Below are 14,526 nucleotides of genomic sequence, written 5' to 3'. Positions count from 1 at the left end.
GGATACGGCGAGCAAGCTGAATGTCCTTTGGCATGATGGTGACACGCTTGGCGTGGATGGCACAGAGGTTAGTGTCCTCGAAGAGACCGACCAGGTAAGCCTCGGATGCCTCCTGTAAAGCCATGACGGCAGACGACTGGAAGCGAAGATCGGTCTTGAAGTCCTGGGCAATCTCGCGCACCAGACGCTGGAAGGGAAGTTTCCTGATGAGCAACTCTGTGCTCTTCTGGTAACGACGGATCTCACGCAGGGCGACCGTTCCGGGCCTGTAACGGTGAGGCTTCTTCACGCCCCCTGTGGCAGGAGCAGACTTGCGTGCTGCCTTGGTGGCCAGCTGCTTACGAGGAGCCTTGCCTCCCGTGGACTTGCGAGCAGTCTGCTTGGTGCGAGCCATGGTGAACAACTGTGGTTTGTGATGGCCGGCGCCGAAAATTTTTTGCTTATATGCGCCGTCTCGAGGCGCTTGCTCGAGCGCCATTGGCTGCTCGACTCGCCTACGTCACCCCGTTGCCCCTCCCCTCCTTCCTCTGGCTGCAGCCAACAGGCAGCTCACCTCAAACACTATTATCGCTGATTTTGCTCTATTTTTTGGATTTGTGCAAAAGTCATTTCACAGAGACGTGAAACAGACGAGTAGGCAACTGCAGTTTTGAAAGCGTTGTGAGAAAGCCGTGTTTCTGCTCGAGTACAAGCATAAAGTAAGGACAGGCAGGAGTTAGGAGTTGCCATGCTACAAGTACGTCCGCTTGACGGGATATAGTCTGGGGAAATCGTGCCGAAAACACGTGCAAAGATACATTACCCTAGTGGGCCAACCCGTACTGCCACCCTGAATAAAACCAGGGACAGCTGGATGGCCTAACTTACGTAATGTGTATTGCCGTATATAGCACTCTTTCTCTCCTCTGCTAAACATTTCTTCCTCTTCAGGCCGGGACCTACCCCCTGTGCGGTGAAAGTGCAGTGGGGTATTCGTCCTTTCCTCCCAGGTGGGGCCACAGCACGTGCTTGCGCCCTGTGTCTCCCTGCCTGGCTTGTTTGCTATGCCGATCCACTGCTAGAACCTCGTGATAGTGCGAGTCAACTAGCAGTGGGGGTTGCCCTTGAGTAACACCTTCAGGACTCACGAATACTTTGTATTTGTGCCGAACCGGGTTCAATTAGCCTGCTAAGAACCCGGAATTACGCCTCTGACAACCGAGCTCCAACCCACAGCTCACGAGCCTAAGATCCACAGCTCCACGGAGATCGCAGCTACCCAGCTGAGTCAACCCACCACCACCTCCTCCACCAGACCACTACCTCACCTAAAATGCACTGCCTTCGCCTCCTCTATGCTCTTGATCCTCCCCTTGACCCTGACGGAATAGGACAGAAAATCTACATGATCACCCAGACTCCTTACACCTCCATCACCCCCATTGACAAAGGAATAAAGCTCTTTCTACCCTCTGAATCTGACCTCTATGCTTGCCTCACCCCCAAAGCCCGAACAGGACTACAGACACTTGGACTCACCCCTGCACTGACACTGGAACAGAAACATAATTGCACTGCTGTTGCCTTCAACGTAGACACCACCCTCCTCTCCACGATTACAACTTTAGACAAACAACGTACTGCCGACATCGGAAAAGCCAACAACATCATCATAGAAGATCTCTTCCACCCACCAAACACAAAGATCCTCAGAATCCGTTGCTCCTCCCCCACTGAAGCTGAATCCCTCCTCACACATGGCTTTAAAGCAGACCACATTTCCATCCCACATTATAACTTCAAGATGAGCACATACCAGTCCATTACACAATGCTTCAGGTGCTATGGATTCAACCATACCACCAGGCAATGCAAGGAAAAGGAACAAGCCTGCTCCTTATGCGCCAACAAAGGACATTTCTGGAAAGATTGCACAGAAGGAACACGATGCTGTATAAACTGTGGTGAAAACCATCCTGCCACCCACCACAATTGCAAAATCAGGGTGCAACTCATCAAGGCAATGAGGAATAAGACCCAAAACACACTACCCCAATATCATGCCCAGACAGCACGCCAGCTTTATCCCCAAAACCTCACTAACCAGCTTCACCGCCCCAACACACTTCCCCAAAATGCTCAAACAATACCCATCAACCCTCAAGGTAGAGGTGCCCTGCTCCCCACCCCCCCAGGTTTCCCACCTCTCCAAACCCACACCACCAGCGGACACCATCTCGCAAACCACCATACTCAGGCCCCCCCTCCCCCCCCTCACCCAACAACAGACGACACCCTGAGAATAGTGGCAGCTATCATAATAGCACAGATATCAGCACAAGGAGACACGAGGAAGGCAATTTCCAACATCCAACAAATCCTACTAGCAAACAACCTCCCTCCAATAGTCATCCCTCCCAGCTTGGCGTCACAACCAGTACAACCCCTAACACCTCCCCCCATCACCCCACAAGCACTTACACCACCACCACCCCTTATTACTCCCCAGACACCAAACCCAGTATCACCCCCACCCCTTATAACACTCCAGGCATCAAACCCAGTACCACCCCCACCCCTCACCACCTCCCAGACAAAAAACCCAGCACCACCCACACCCTCTTCCCCACCTTCTATCACACCCCAGGCAACAAACCCAGTACAACCCCCACCTCTCATCACCTCCCAGACAGAAAACCCAGCACCACCCCTACTCTCTTCCCCACCCCCCATCACCCCCCAGGCATCAAACCCAGTACCACCCCTACTCTCGCCCCCACCCCTCACCACCTCACAGACAACAAACCCAACACCACCCCCTCCCCCCATCACCCCCCAAACACCAAACACAGAACCATCTACACCCTCCCCTGACACCCAGGCCTCTAACTGCTTCTCACAGACCATGCTCCCCATGACAGCTACCCCTCTTCAGTCAAAAAGATCAAGTTCACCAAAACACAAAACAACTCTTCAAGTGAAAAGAACAAACTCACCTAAACAAAACAAAAAATTTCTGCATGCAAGACGAACAACCCCAATACACAAGAAAACCAACCCATCAATTAAAAAGAAATCAGATACCAAGAAACATGTAACCTCCCTCACCTTAGCCCACACGCCCAACACGTCAACTCACCTCACGCCCAACACGCTAGCCAACCTCACGCCCCTAACCCAATACCACACAGGTACAAAGCCCAAAATCCCACAAAATTTGCCCCAAAACGTGTCTTTCTCAGCCAAGAGGAATAACACCTCCCCAGACCACTCCCTCACCCCTACACCAAAACTTCCTAAATTCATACCAGACACCATGAAAAACGGACGCCATACATATCTCCTACCCAAATCTATAATTACCAAATCTGTCTACACAACGAATCAATCCACAAAGGAGAACCCCTCCGGTTCAAATGCCACAAACACTCCCCCAACAAGTCAATAAATATGAAAATCACACAATTTAACGTTAGAGCATATTACAACATCAGACACCTAATTGCTAACTTTGTGGAGAATGAAAGACCGGATGTGCTGCTACTAAACAGCACATGCGTGACGAACTCTCACAAAATTAGACATTTTGGCTTCACAACATACCAATCTCCTGATGAAGCTTACGAAGGGGTTGCTATTCTAATAAAGAACACCTATAAACATGACCTCCTCACTACCAACTGGCAACACAAACACTTCCTAGCAGTCCGCATTCACACTCAACACGGGCAGATGATCATTGGTACCACATACATTCGTCCAAACTTGGGTCTCCCCCTCCAGGACCTAAACACTCTCTTCAACCACACACACATACCAGTCTTCCTCCTAGCAGACCTAAATGCAAAACACCAAACATTCAACCATCGCCAACACAACATGCACGGTCAACAACTACACCAACTCCACCAAAACAAACACCTCACCTTCCTTGGCCCTGACTTCCAAACAACCTACACACACAATGGAACTGGGAGACCAGATCTAATCCTCACCAACAGAGCAGGCACTCACCTACAACACTACATCACACCCGGACCCCTCACTGGCTCAGATCACATACCCATATCACTCACACTCTCCAGCAACCCCATACTCATCCCAGCCACCCCACAATATGACTATCAAAATGCAGACTGGGAAGCCTTCAAACAACACCTAACTGCCAGCACACAGCCCTACAACTTCCAAGACAAACCACACACAGACATAGATTCCCAAGTCCTCACCATCCAGAATAACATCATACAAGCAGCTGATGCTACCATTCCAAAAACAACCCACAAAACTAGATACTCCTTTTTTCCTTCGATCAGAACAAAAAGGCTACTCTCCTGCTATCACAACAGATTCACCCACAACCTTCACAGATACAATCAAGTAAACACAGACCTCACTATACTCAAAAACCACATACTCAACAGCCTTGACCAAGACCATGCTAACAACTGGGAGAAACTCATACATAAAGCTGAAATACAAAGAAAAACAACTCCACAACAATTCTGGAACTTCATAAAGAGGATCAGAGGAAACTCCTCCTCTTCTGCCTTTACATACATCACTCACAACAATCAAAACTACACCGATCCCTCAGAAGTAATAGGCATATTCAAACAACACTGGCAGGACATCTTCAATCCCCACCCCCCACAACCAACAGCAATACAAAACATAAACAGAGTAGAAACATGGATACGACACAACCCTCATGCCATCACACACTACCCTACCATTGACCTCACGACACTAGACGACTTAGAAAGTGACCTCACAGAATCAATACTACCTGAAGAAGTTAAACTCATGCTCAAGAACACCAGACGTAAAGCCCCAGGAGCCTCTGGCATTGGCCAAGCTCTCCTCAAGCAACTTCCAGACCCCCTAATCTTTGCACTCACAGACGTCTACAACGCCTCACTAGCATCAGGATATTTCCCAAGCCCATTCAAAGAAGCCACAGCAATCCTCATTCCAAAACCCCAAAAATCCCCGACAGACCCTAAGAACTACAGACCGATCAGCTTACTAGAGACATTAGGAAAAGTATACGAAAAACTCATTAATCATAAACTCAGGAATCACCTAGAACACAAAAACATATTGACAGACAAACAATTTGGCTTCAGACAACACCGCTCAACACAAGACGCACTGAACATAATAACAAACTACCTCTCCATAAATAAACACCAAAGGGCCAAGACGGCCCTCATTGCAAAGGACGTCGAAAAAGCTTTTGACACCGTATGGCACGACGGCCTGCGTTACAAACTCTGCACTCTGTTTCAACTATCTGATAACATGCAGAGGCTACTTTGCAGCTTTCTAACAAATAGAAAGATGCAGATCAAGTTCCTCAGCAAGCTGTCGGGTTATTTCAACCTAAATGCAGGTGTCCCTCAGGGCTCAGTTCTTTCACCAACCTTATACATACTCTATATAAACGACATCCCTGACCCAGTATACTGGACATCAATGACCCTTTGCTACGCTGACGACGTAACCCAACTGATCACAGACTATACGATTAACGCCCTCACACGGAAAGCACAACAAGAAATAGACAAAGTCACCCTCTGGGAACACGACTGGCGAATAAAAACAAACCCCAACAAGTCAAAAATAACATACTTTTTCTACAACAAACGACGTAACCCTGACCCAGTAAAACTCTACTCTCAATCACCAGATGCAACACAGATCCCAAGAGTCAACAAAACCACAGTACTTGGACTCACACTAGACTTTAACCTTCGCTTTCACACACACATAACACCCAAGAAAGCTATAGCCTCAAACGCCCTATCAAAACTCTACCCACTTAAACATGCCTCCCAAGCCACCAAGCTCTACTTATACAAAACACTTATTCTCCCACTCCTAACATATGCACCGATCCCACTCACACTTGCAGCACCAACAAATAGGAAGAAACTCCAGCGTACCCAGAACAGGGCTCTGAGATGGGTGTTCGATACCCATTGGCAGGACTTCACCACCAGTGAGGCCCTGCATGAGAGGGCGAACATCCCACCTCTGAACATAACCTGGGATACTATGGGGAAGAAACAGATTGACAGAATTCTCACCTATCATGACAACTACGACACGTTCCTCAGAAACGTCCTAAGCAGACCCAGACATACGCACAACCTCTTTAACCTGATCGACGATCCACCTCCTGCTCCGTCCTTTACATAACCCCTCTCCTATAATATCACTACTCAAATCACCAAACTTCCAACTATAACCTCCTAACTCTTCTCCCCCCTCTTTAGGGGGGGACCAACTAGCTCCCGTTTTCTGGTGCCTTGGGTGGGCCGCGATGCTGATTGACAGATCAAAGACCACATCTGTTGTGAGCCTCCAGGGCACACCCAGCTGAGGGCTGGTGTCTCCGTGGGTGCTCAGAAAAGACGAAATGTTGTCACAGATCCGATTCCTTGCCTTCACTGCCTAGTCTGGTCATAACGATTTCAATGCCATGCAGCTGGGTCTAGCCCTGGCACTTTACCTCATACTGAAACCCTTCCTCTCACCCCCACTAATTCTTCCCCTATCCCCACTTCCACGCTCACCCATTAGGGTATCTTGACCTATATTTAATTCATTCATTCATTCCGAAATTTTATTATTCACACAACTTCAACACCATGACTGGACGCGGCAAGGGAGGCAAGGGACTCGGAAAGGGTGGCGCCAAGCGTCATCGTAAGGTGCTACGTGACAACATCCAGGGCATCACCAAGCCCGCTATTCGTCGCTTAGCTCGTCGTGGCGGCGTGAAGCGTATTTCGGGTCTCATCTACGAAGAGACCCGTGGCGTCCTGAAGGTGTTCCTCGAGAACGTCATCCGTGATGCTGTAACCTACACGGAACACGCCAAGAGGAAGACCGTCACTGCCATGGACGTGGTGTACGCTCTGAAGCGCCAGGGTCGTACCCTCTACGGATTCGGCGGATAAGAGCTTGGCTAATCCATCGATTCCACCCACCACCACCTCAAAACGGGACCTAATTAGGTCCCTATACTTTTTTACTGAAGGGCTTAATAGACGATAACATAAATTGTTTTGATATCAGCTAGCACATTGGGTCTTATGAAATCTATTTTTTATCCTCGCATGCTTAAAGGGACTCTGATTGGGGAGGGAGGGGTGGGGGGGGGGGGGGAAGGTTTGTTCCGTTATATACTAGCAGAGCAGGATCATTGGTGGTGGGGGGGGGGGGTGAGGGAGAGAGAGAGAGAGAGAGAGAGATCTTTCCCAACTCTTCCTTTTTACATGAGTGAGCTACCCGTTTTATTCATTTTATCCTTCTCAGAGCTGTTTTGATAGTATCCAAATGATGGTAAATGAAAAGGGAGGACACGAATATCTACCCAGAATTCAGGACTGGCAATCGATATGCATGTTTGAGTGCGAATCTTTTTCTCTCTCAACTTAGGTATACGTTTATGTCGTACCTAAAAGCGAGAACCACACTATTGGGACAAGTATGCAAGGCCCAATTTTCCTAACAAGCACAGTTAATTTTGTTATTTTCGAACATTTCTTTCCAAATTGGTTTATCCAATTAACAGTATTATATTAAGATCATGAATTGCTGGGTTAGGTTAGGTTAGGTTAGCTTAGCTTAGGTTAGGTTAGGTTAGCTTAGCTTGGGTTAGCATAGGTTAGGTTTGATTACATTTCTATGTTAGATTTAACTCAAATTCAAAACAATTGCAGTCATTCGGCTTGTTAGTCAACTTGCCTCTAATAGGGGCAATTTGTCTAACAAGACTATTTAGTTTTGTGTGCATATATATATATATATATATATATATATATATATATATATATATATATATATATATATATATATATATATATTATAGCTTCAAGACTCCGAACCAATATAGAAGCATCAAGAGGAAGTGCTTGTGTTATGGGCCAATAGGCCTTCTGCAGTTACTTCCATTCTTATGTTTTTATTCCCATTGGTTCGTGTTTTATCTTGTGTAAATGTCAATCACCTCACCCAAAACTTTGGTACCATATCACCTCACCCATGTATGTGTGTATATATATATATATATATATATATATATATATATATATATATATATATATATAATATACAGAGTAAATCTACCCCAAAAGTAATGATTTATTTGTCTACAAAACTAAACTCTTTTTGGAATCATATGAGGCCCCTCCACTGAGGGGGGAGGCCTGGATGTTTATTGTCATGTGTATTCATGCTGCTTGCATGTCGTCGTTTATTTTGCCTTTGTTGTTTTCTTGACAGCTTTCTTTGCCTTGGGTGGTTTGGGAGATTTTGAAGCTCTCTTTATTTTGGGCTTTTTGTTCCCAACAACAAGCTGCTGCTGCTGCTGCTTCTTTTTCAAGGCTGTAGGTGGTTTGTTGCTTGTGGCGGCTTTCTTGGGAGTTACCACGGCCTTCTTTGCTGCTGTAGATGGTTTCTTGGTTGTGGTGGCTTTCTTGGGAGTTAGAACGGCCCTCTTCTCTGCTACGGCCAGCTTGAATGATCCACTAGCTCCACTTCCCTTGGTCTGAACAAGAATGCCGTCAGCCACTGCTTTCTTGAGAAATCTTCGGATGTAAATGGCGATCTTGGCAGCCTCGACTTTGTTGTTGGCAACAACGTACTTCTTGATTGCTTGTAGAGACGAGCCCTTACGGTCTTTGAGTGCTGCGACCGCGGCTAGAACCATTTGACTAGTTTTCGGGTGAGCAACCTGGACGCGAGGTTTCCTGGTGGTGGCCACCACAGCAGCAGCAGCAGCCGCAGCCTTCTTGGTAGGCTTTGCTTCTACCATGATGATGATGAGATAACCAAGGTGATGAGAGACGCTCAGACAGTCACGGGGGAATGATGCTGCCGCCGCTTGAGCCGAACCTATTTATGTGCCGGCACGGTACAGAAGCTGCAACCTGGCAACTCGTCCACCAATCACGACGGTTGGTTTTACGGCTCCGAAACCTGGATCCCATATCTTCTCTAAAATAGAAGCATTTGTTCATGTTCTTTGTAAAAGTATCATAAAGCAGGACAGATGAGACAAATATCATAAAAACTGAAGAGCAGATGAGCACACACATGTATGTATTACAAAAGAAAATCCACAAATTCATTAGAAATTGGCAGGGTAGGCTGAGGAAGTAGGTAGATGTAAAATGTCTGTAAATGGCGAAAGAACATAAACCCAAGACTGAATAAACGATGTTAAATATCCATGCCAAGGAGACAAAAATATGTTAGGATACAATTACCATTAAGACACCACAAGAAGGTCCGTATCCTGCCGTGATGACTAAAAAGAGTTGGTTATTAGCCACAATGTGTAGGCAGTCTCATGCCAACGGCCATACCACGTTGAGAACACCGCTTCTCGTCCGATCAGCGAAGTTAAGCAACGTTGGGTTTGGTTAGTACTTGGATGGGTGACCGCCTGGGAACACCAAATGCTGTTGGCAATAATGTTTTTTGTTTTGTTTTGTTTTGTTTCGTTTGTTTTTGTTTGAATGGCTGGCTCCACGGGAAATTCACGGAGTTGTGTGGAATAAGGCCTGGTAAAATGAATTAATATGTATGTCATGTTTAAAACAAACTCGCTTAATATAGTGTGTGAGGCTTTATACAAAAACAAACAACCAAAACAAAACATGTTGTATATATATATATATATATATATATATATATATATATATATATATATATATATATATATATATATATATATATATATATATATATATATATATATAGCTTAATCCGGGTTTGAACTCGCAACTCCAAGAATACGCATCACTTATATACACTTTACCACTGGACCACTGCAGGACACTTGATGCTGAGGTATCAATTTAATGACGTAAATGCCATTTCCACAAATAAATGATAATTTAAAAGTATTTGTATGTACAAATCTTTTCTGTTTAAAAGGCTACAATATCAGTTACTGATATAATTTGTGTTAATGTTTCTATACCCACAGGAAGGCATGTTTTTGCTTATATGTAAGGGGTACGGAGAAGGAATCCACAGACCATCATTCCCCTTCCCCCCCCCCCCCCCTCCCACCTACTACCACCACCACCACCACCACCACCACCACCACTACTCACCACCAATCACCACCAATCACCACCACCACCAATCACCACCAATCACCACCACCACACCTAACCGAAAACCCCCTAACACATCAACCCTCCCCCCAATCAACAGGCGAAATAATAACCCTCAAATGCCTGCCTGCCTGCCTGCCAGCCAGCCAATACTAACGGTCTTCTCAGAAAGAAAATCTCTTTGTATCTGTATTACTTGATGAAATGTATGATTCTAATAATGAAAATAAATTGTTATGTCGGTTGTATGAGCATAATGACCAATATGCACATGATATGAATGAATTAAATAGTGTAGTTTTAAGTAATTAGGTTGTAGACACATTAAGCGGATATGATATTTGACGCGTCCAGAACTGGTGATTTTTGGTTTAGTTTTAAATGCACCACCACCACCACCATTGCTTCCCCAGAGCCTAATTAAGGACCGGTAAAAGGAGTCAATATGTATGTCATCTATAAAACCAAAGAATGAATAAAAACACACACACACACACACCTACATAATAGTACTAGGAAGATTGTATGGCATAAAAAAAAAAAAAGTACTCCCATTGGGTCGTTTGAACTCGCGACTTCCAAAACACCAGCCACACACCTTACCACCCAGCCACCATAGAGTTGGTATAATTGTGCAACTTTAGTTATAAAACTAAAGTTCTTATTGTCTCAAATCTTATTGTCTGTTCTATGAAAAGGCATGATGTAAATTATGTATTTTTTGAATGATTGAATTGTAGGCACATTAAGCGGATTCGATATTTGATATATCCAGAAAAGGTGATTTCTGTTCAGTTTTAAAATGCATCACCGTTAACGCTAAAGGACTGGTAAAACGACTCGATGTTTGTCATTTTTAAAATAAACACTAAAACTAGGCCCTTAACATATATAATGTTTGAATATAAATTGAATGCATATAAATACAAAGTGGGAGTGGCTGGCTGGCTGGCTGGCTGGCTGGCTGCCTGCCTGCCTGCCTGCCTGCCTGCCTGCCTGGCTGGCTGGCTGGCTGGCTGGCTGGCTGGCTGGCTGGCTGGCTGGCTGGCTGGCTGCCCGCCCGCCCGCCCGCCCGCCCGCCCGCCCGCCTGCTTGCCTTGCCTTGCCTTGCCTTGCCTGTCCTGTCCTGTTATTGCCTTGCCTTGCCTTGCCTTGCCTTGCCTTGCCTTGCCTTGCCTTGCCCTGCCCTGCCTTGGCTGCAGCTGGCTGGCTGGCCGTAAATCAACTCTTAACAACACCACACCACACCACACCATCACTCATCACCCATCACCCACCACCGGCCCCAGTCTCCCAGCCTCTCTTATATACCCGAGCAGGCCCTTTAAATTATTTGAATTGTTGCACTTCGGCCAATGGCACGATCGCTGCTGCTCAAACATATTCTGGTTCACAAGTATTATAATATATTATATTATATTATATTATATATATATATATATATATATATATATATATATATATATATATATATATATATATATATATATATATATATTTATTCATGAAACACATTAAAACCTTGATCATTTATTCATTCATTACGTCTAGTGAAGAATTGCTTTTGTTCATTTGTATGATTAAAAATTGATAGAATATGAATTCCTCGCTTAAAGTAAAATATAAAATATATATTGGATTTATATGATTGGTTAATATTCCAAGTGATGCTGAATATCCCCTATAATTTTGTTTTGTTTGTTTGTTATGTACACATTCCAAATGAAATCAATATAAATGTTATTATTAATGTTTGAAAGTTGATTGTCTACTTGAATCTCTCTATTAAAGTGTGTGTGGCTCCGGATGGAGCCTGGTTATGGTATTTGTCGTGGTGGGTGGCAGAAGTGCTTACTTCTTCTCTGTCTTCTTTGGCAAAAGAACTGCCTGAATGTTTGGAAGAACACCTCCCTGTGCAATGGTTACGCCAGACAGAAGTTTGTTGAGTTCTTCGTCGTTGCGGATGGCCAACTGCAAGTGACGTGGGATGATACGGGTCTTCTTGTTGTCACGTGCGGCGTTACCGGCGAGCTCCAGAACTTCGGCAGCGAGGTATTCCATGACGGCTGCCAGGTAGACAGGAGCGCCAGCACCGACGCGTTCGGCGTAGTTGCCTTTACGCAGCAGACGGTGAATTCTGCCCACGGGGAACTGAAGTCCGGCCCTGCTGGAGCGAGACTTTGACTTGCCCTTCACTTTGCCTCCCTTGCCGCGTCCTGACATTGCTGCTGCTGTTGTGGGTTTGTGGTGTTTTATGCCGGCTTTGCTTTGCTTTGATGTCCAAAGAGCTTGGAAAGGATGTGGGAGGAAGAAGGGTGGGGCGATGAAATTCTTGGAAGAGGATTTGGATGTGGAGAGAGGAGGCTTGAAAGTTCGGTGGCCCGTCCACCTTGGATTGGAGATGTTTTTTCAGTCAAAGCCTGTAGCTTAAGTTCTTCTTGGGCGGCAGGGGGCTAGTGGTGGGGCAGGGTGATGTCGTCCTGGTTCACTTGAGGTGGTCTGTCTGGCTTGGAGGAGGCGTCTTCCTTATTGAGATGGTGAGAGGTAAGTTCACTGTTGCTTGGTGGTGTCTCGGCCAGGAGGTATTCGCATGTACTTTCCGAATGTTAGCGGTGGTATTGGTGTTCCTGTCGGGTCTTCATCTTCTTCCAGGAAGGTCACTTGTCCCCTCTTGAAGTCGAATTTAGGGTCGATGTATTCCCTCTCCAGAGCGCAGAGGTCTACATAGCGTTCCACGGTCTCGTGGTGGACAAACGCAGGGTAAGGAATGGTGGTCTTGAGCTGGTTCATGATCCTGTTGCATTCTAAGGCAATGACCATTCTTGTGCTTCGATTGCCGTTGAAATTGCCACCGTGATTGAGGTAAAGTCCAAAGCAGGGCATTTTCTTGCTTGATTTGCTTGGGTTTAGGTCGAAGTCTGGGGCCTCATATGTGAAGGTCTCAGCCAAGGTTTCTAGGAACTCTGGTTCTGAATCTGATTCTGATTCCACTTGCTGACATTTTGGTCTCCTTTTTCCTCTCATTTTCTTCCGTCTCGGGCTGGTGGGGGCAGGTGATGAGGTTGACTTGTCTGCTGTGGTGGTAGTCTGGGTGGATGCTGTTGCCTGGGTGACTTGTGCTGGGTTCGACTCCGGTGGTGGTGGTTGCGGTATGACTGCGGTTGCTGTTGGTGTTGGAATTTCGTCTGTTTGGGTTGAGGCAGCGTTGTGATGTTGAAATAGGTCTGCTGGTATCAACATTGTAGGCAGGTTGTTCTGGGCGAGCAGCCTGTTCAGTACTCTCACGTATTTTGCGTTGTCTGTTCCCGCCTCTCTCTCAGCTACACTGATCAGGCATGGGATGAGAGTGGTGTTGGTCGAGGCCGCTGATTGGTTGACAGTCAAGTTGGTTGGCTGAGCTGCAGTCGCCTGTGCCCTGGGTCCCCATTGGGGGGTGGTCTGGCCTGGTGTGGACGTCTGTGTAGCAGGAGCAGAAGCGTTGGGAAGCACTGGAAACGATGTAGCTTGGATATTGAAGCTCGCCGGCTGATTGGTTGTTGGGTTGGCAGATGCTGTTTTATTTATTTCGTCTAGTCGTACTTGGCAGTCCATGGAGACGGCGGTGTGAGCTCCTCCACAATTGAGGCACAGTTTGGTGGTTGACCGGCAGGTTTTGAAGTGATGATCCTGGGTACAAATGCTGCATTTAACCTCTGCTTGTTGGCAGTTCTTGGTATCATGATCGTACTTGTAGCACTTAAAGCACTGGCAAATGTTGTAGTACCGTTGCTTCTTTACAGTGTCAGGTGTGATGGAAATATCCAGACATCTAAATCCATTTTCCACAGCTTGGGTAGCTGCAGCAGCTGTTGTGAAGGTGACCTTGAGAGTAGGCCTAGGGTTGTCGTTGTTCTTGATGACCTTGACTGTAGCAGCAGTCAGAGCCGGGTTTCTGGTGTTGATACTATCAAGTATGGTACCAGGGTCTTGGGTGGCGATGTAGACACTTGTGTGGCTGACGAAGATGGTTCGTTCAGCCAAGTAGCGACGGTTAGGAGTGATGATCAGGTTGGCGTTTCGTAGGGCGTCCTGGTGTTCTGGTGCAAACAGTTGCTCCAGAGCTTGCTCGCTTGAATAAAGAAGTACAGCGCCGTCAGCATCGTCACGGATGTCCAACGGGGCTGCGTTCGTGATGTCAACGATTTTCCTTAGTAATTGGGGTCCGGTGTAAGTGGTTTCGTCACGAAACCGGACCTTTATGCGGTAAATCATGGCTCTACGTTGCTGCCTAATATTTACCCACCCGGCAGTGCTGGGTGCAGAGAGCCTGATCTAGGTTTTCGGTCGAAAGTATCTTTTCTTTATGCCCTTTTATCTTTATCTTTATCTTTTTATGCCGGCCCGCAGATCGAGCTTCGTGTTATATACC

The 14,526-nt window shown here is 46.2% G+C and overlaps 1 non-coding gene across 1 annotated transcript; it reads left to right on the top strand.

Moving 5' to 3' along the window:
• The first annotated feature begins 9,345 nt into the window (after window positions 1–9,345).
• Window positions 9,346–9,464, top strand: LOC138361396 (5S ribosomal RNA). The gene has a single exon (XR_011226950.1). It is a non-coding gene; the product is annotated as a 5S ribosomal RNA (ribosomal RNA).
• Window positions 9,465–14,526: the final 5,062 nt, after the last annotated feature.

Source organism: Procambarus clarkii, unplaced genomic scaffold, assembly GCF_040958095.1.
Source record: "Procambarus clarkii isolate CNS0578487 unplaced genomic scaffold, FALCON_Pclarkii_2.0 HiC_scaffold_345, whole genome shotgun sequence".
NCBI lineage: Eukaryota > Metazoa > Arthropoda > Malacostraca > Decapoda > Cambaridae > Procambarus > Procambarus clarkii.
This window is presented reverse-complemented; position numbering and strand designations above follow the sequence as displayed.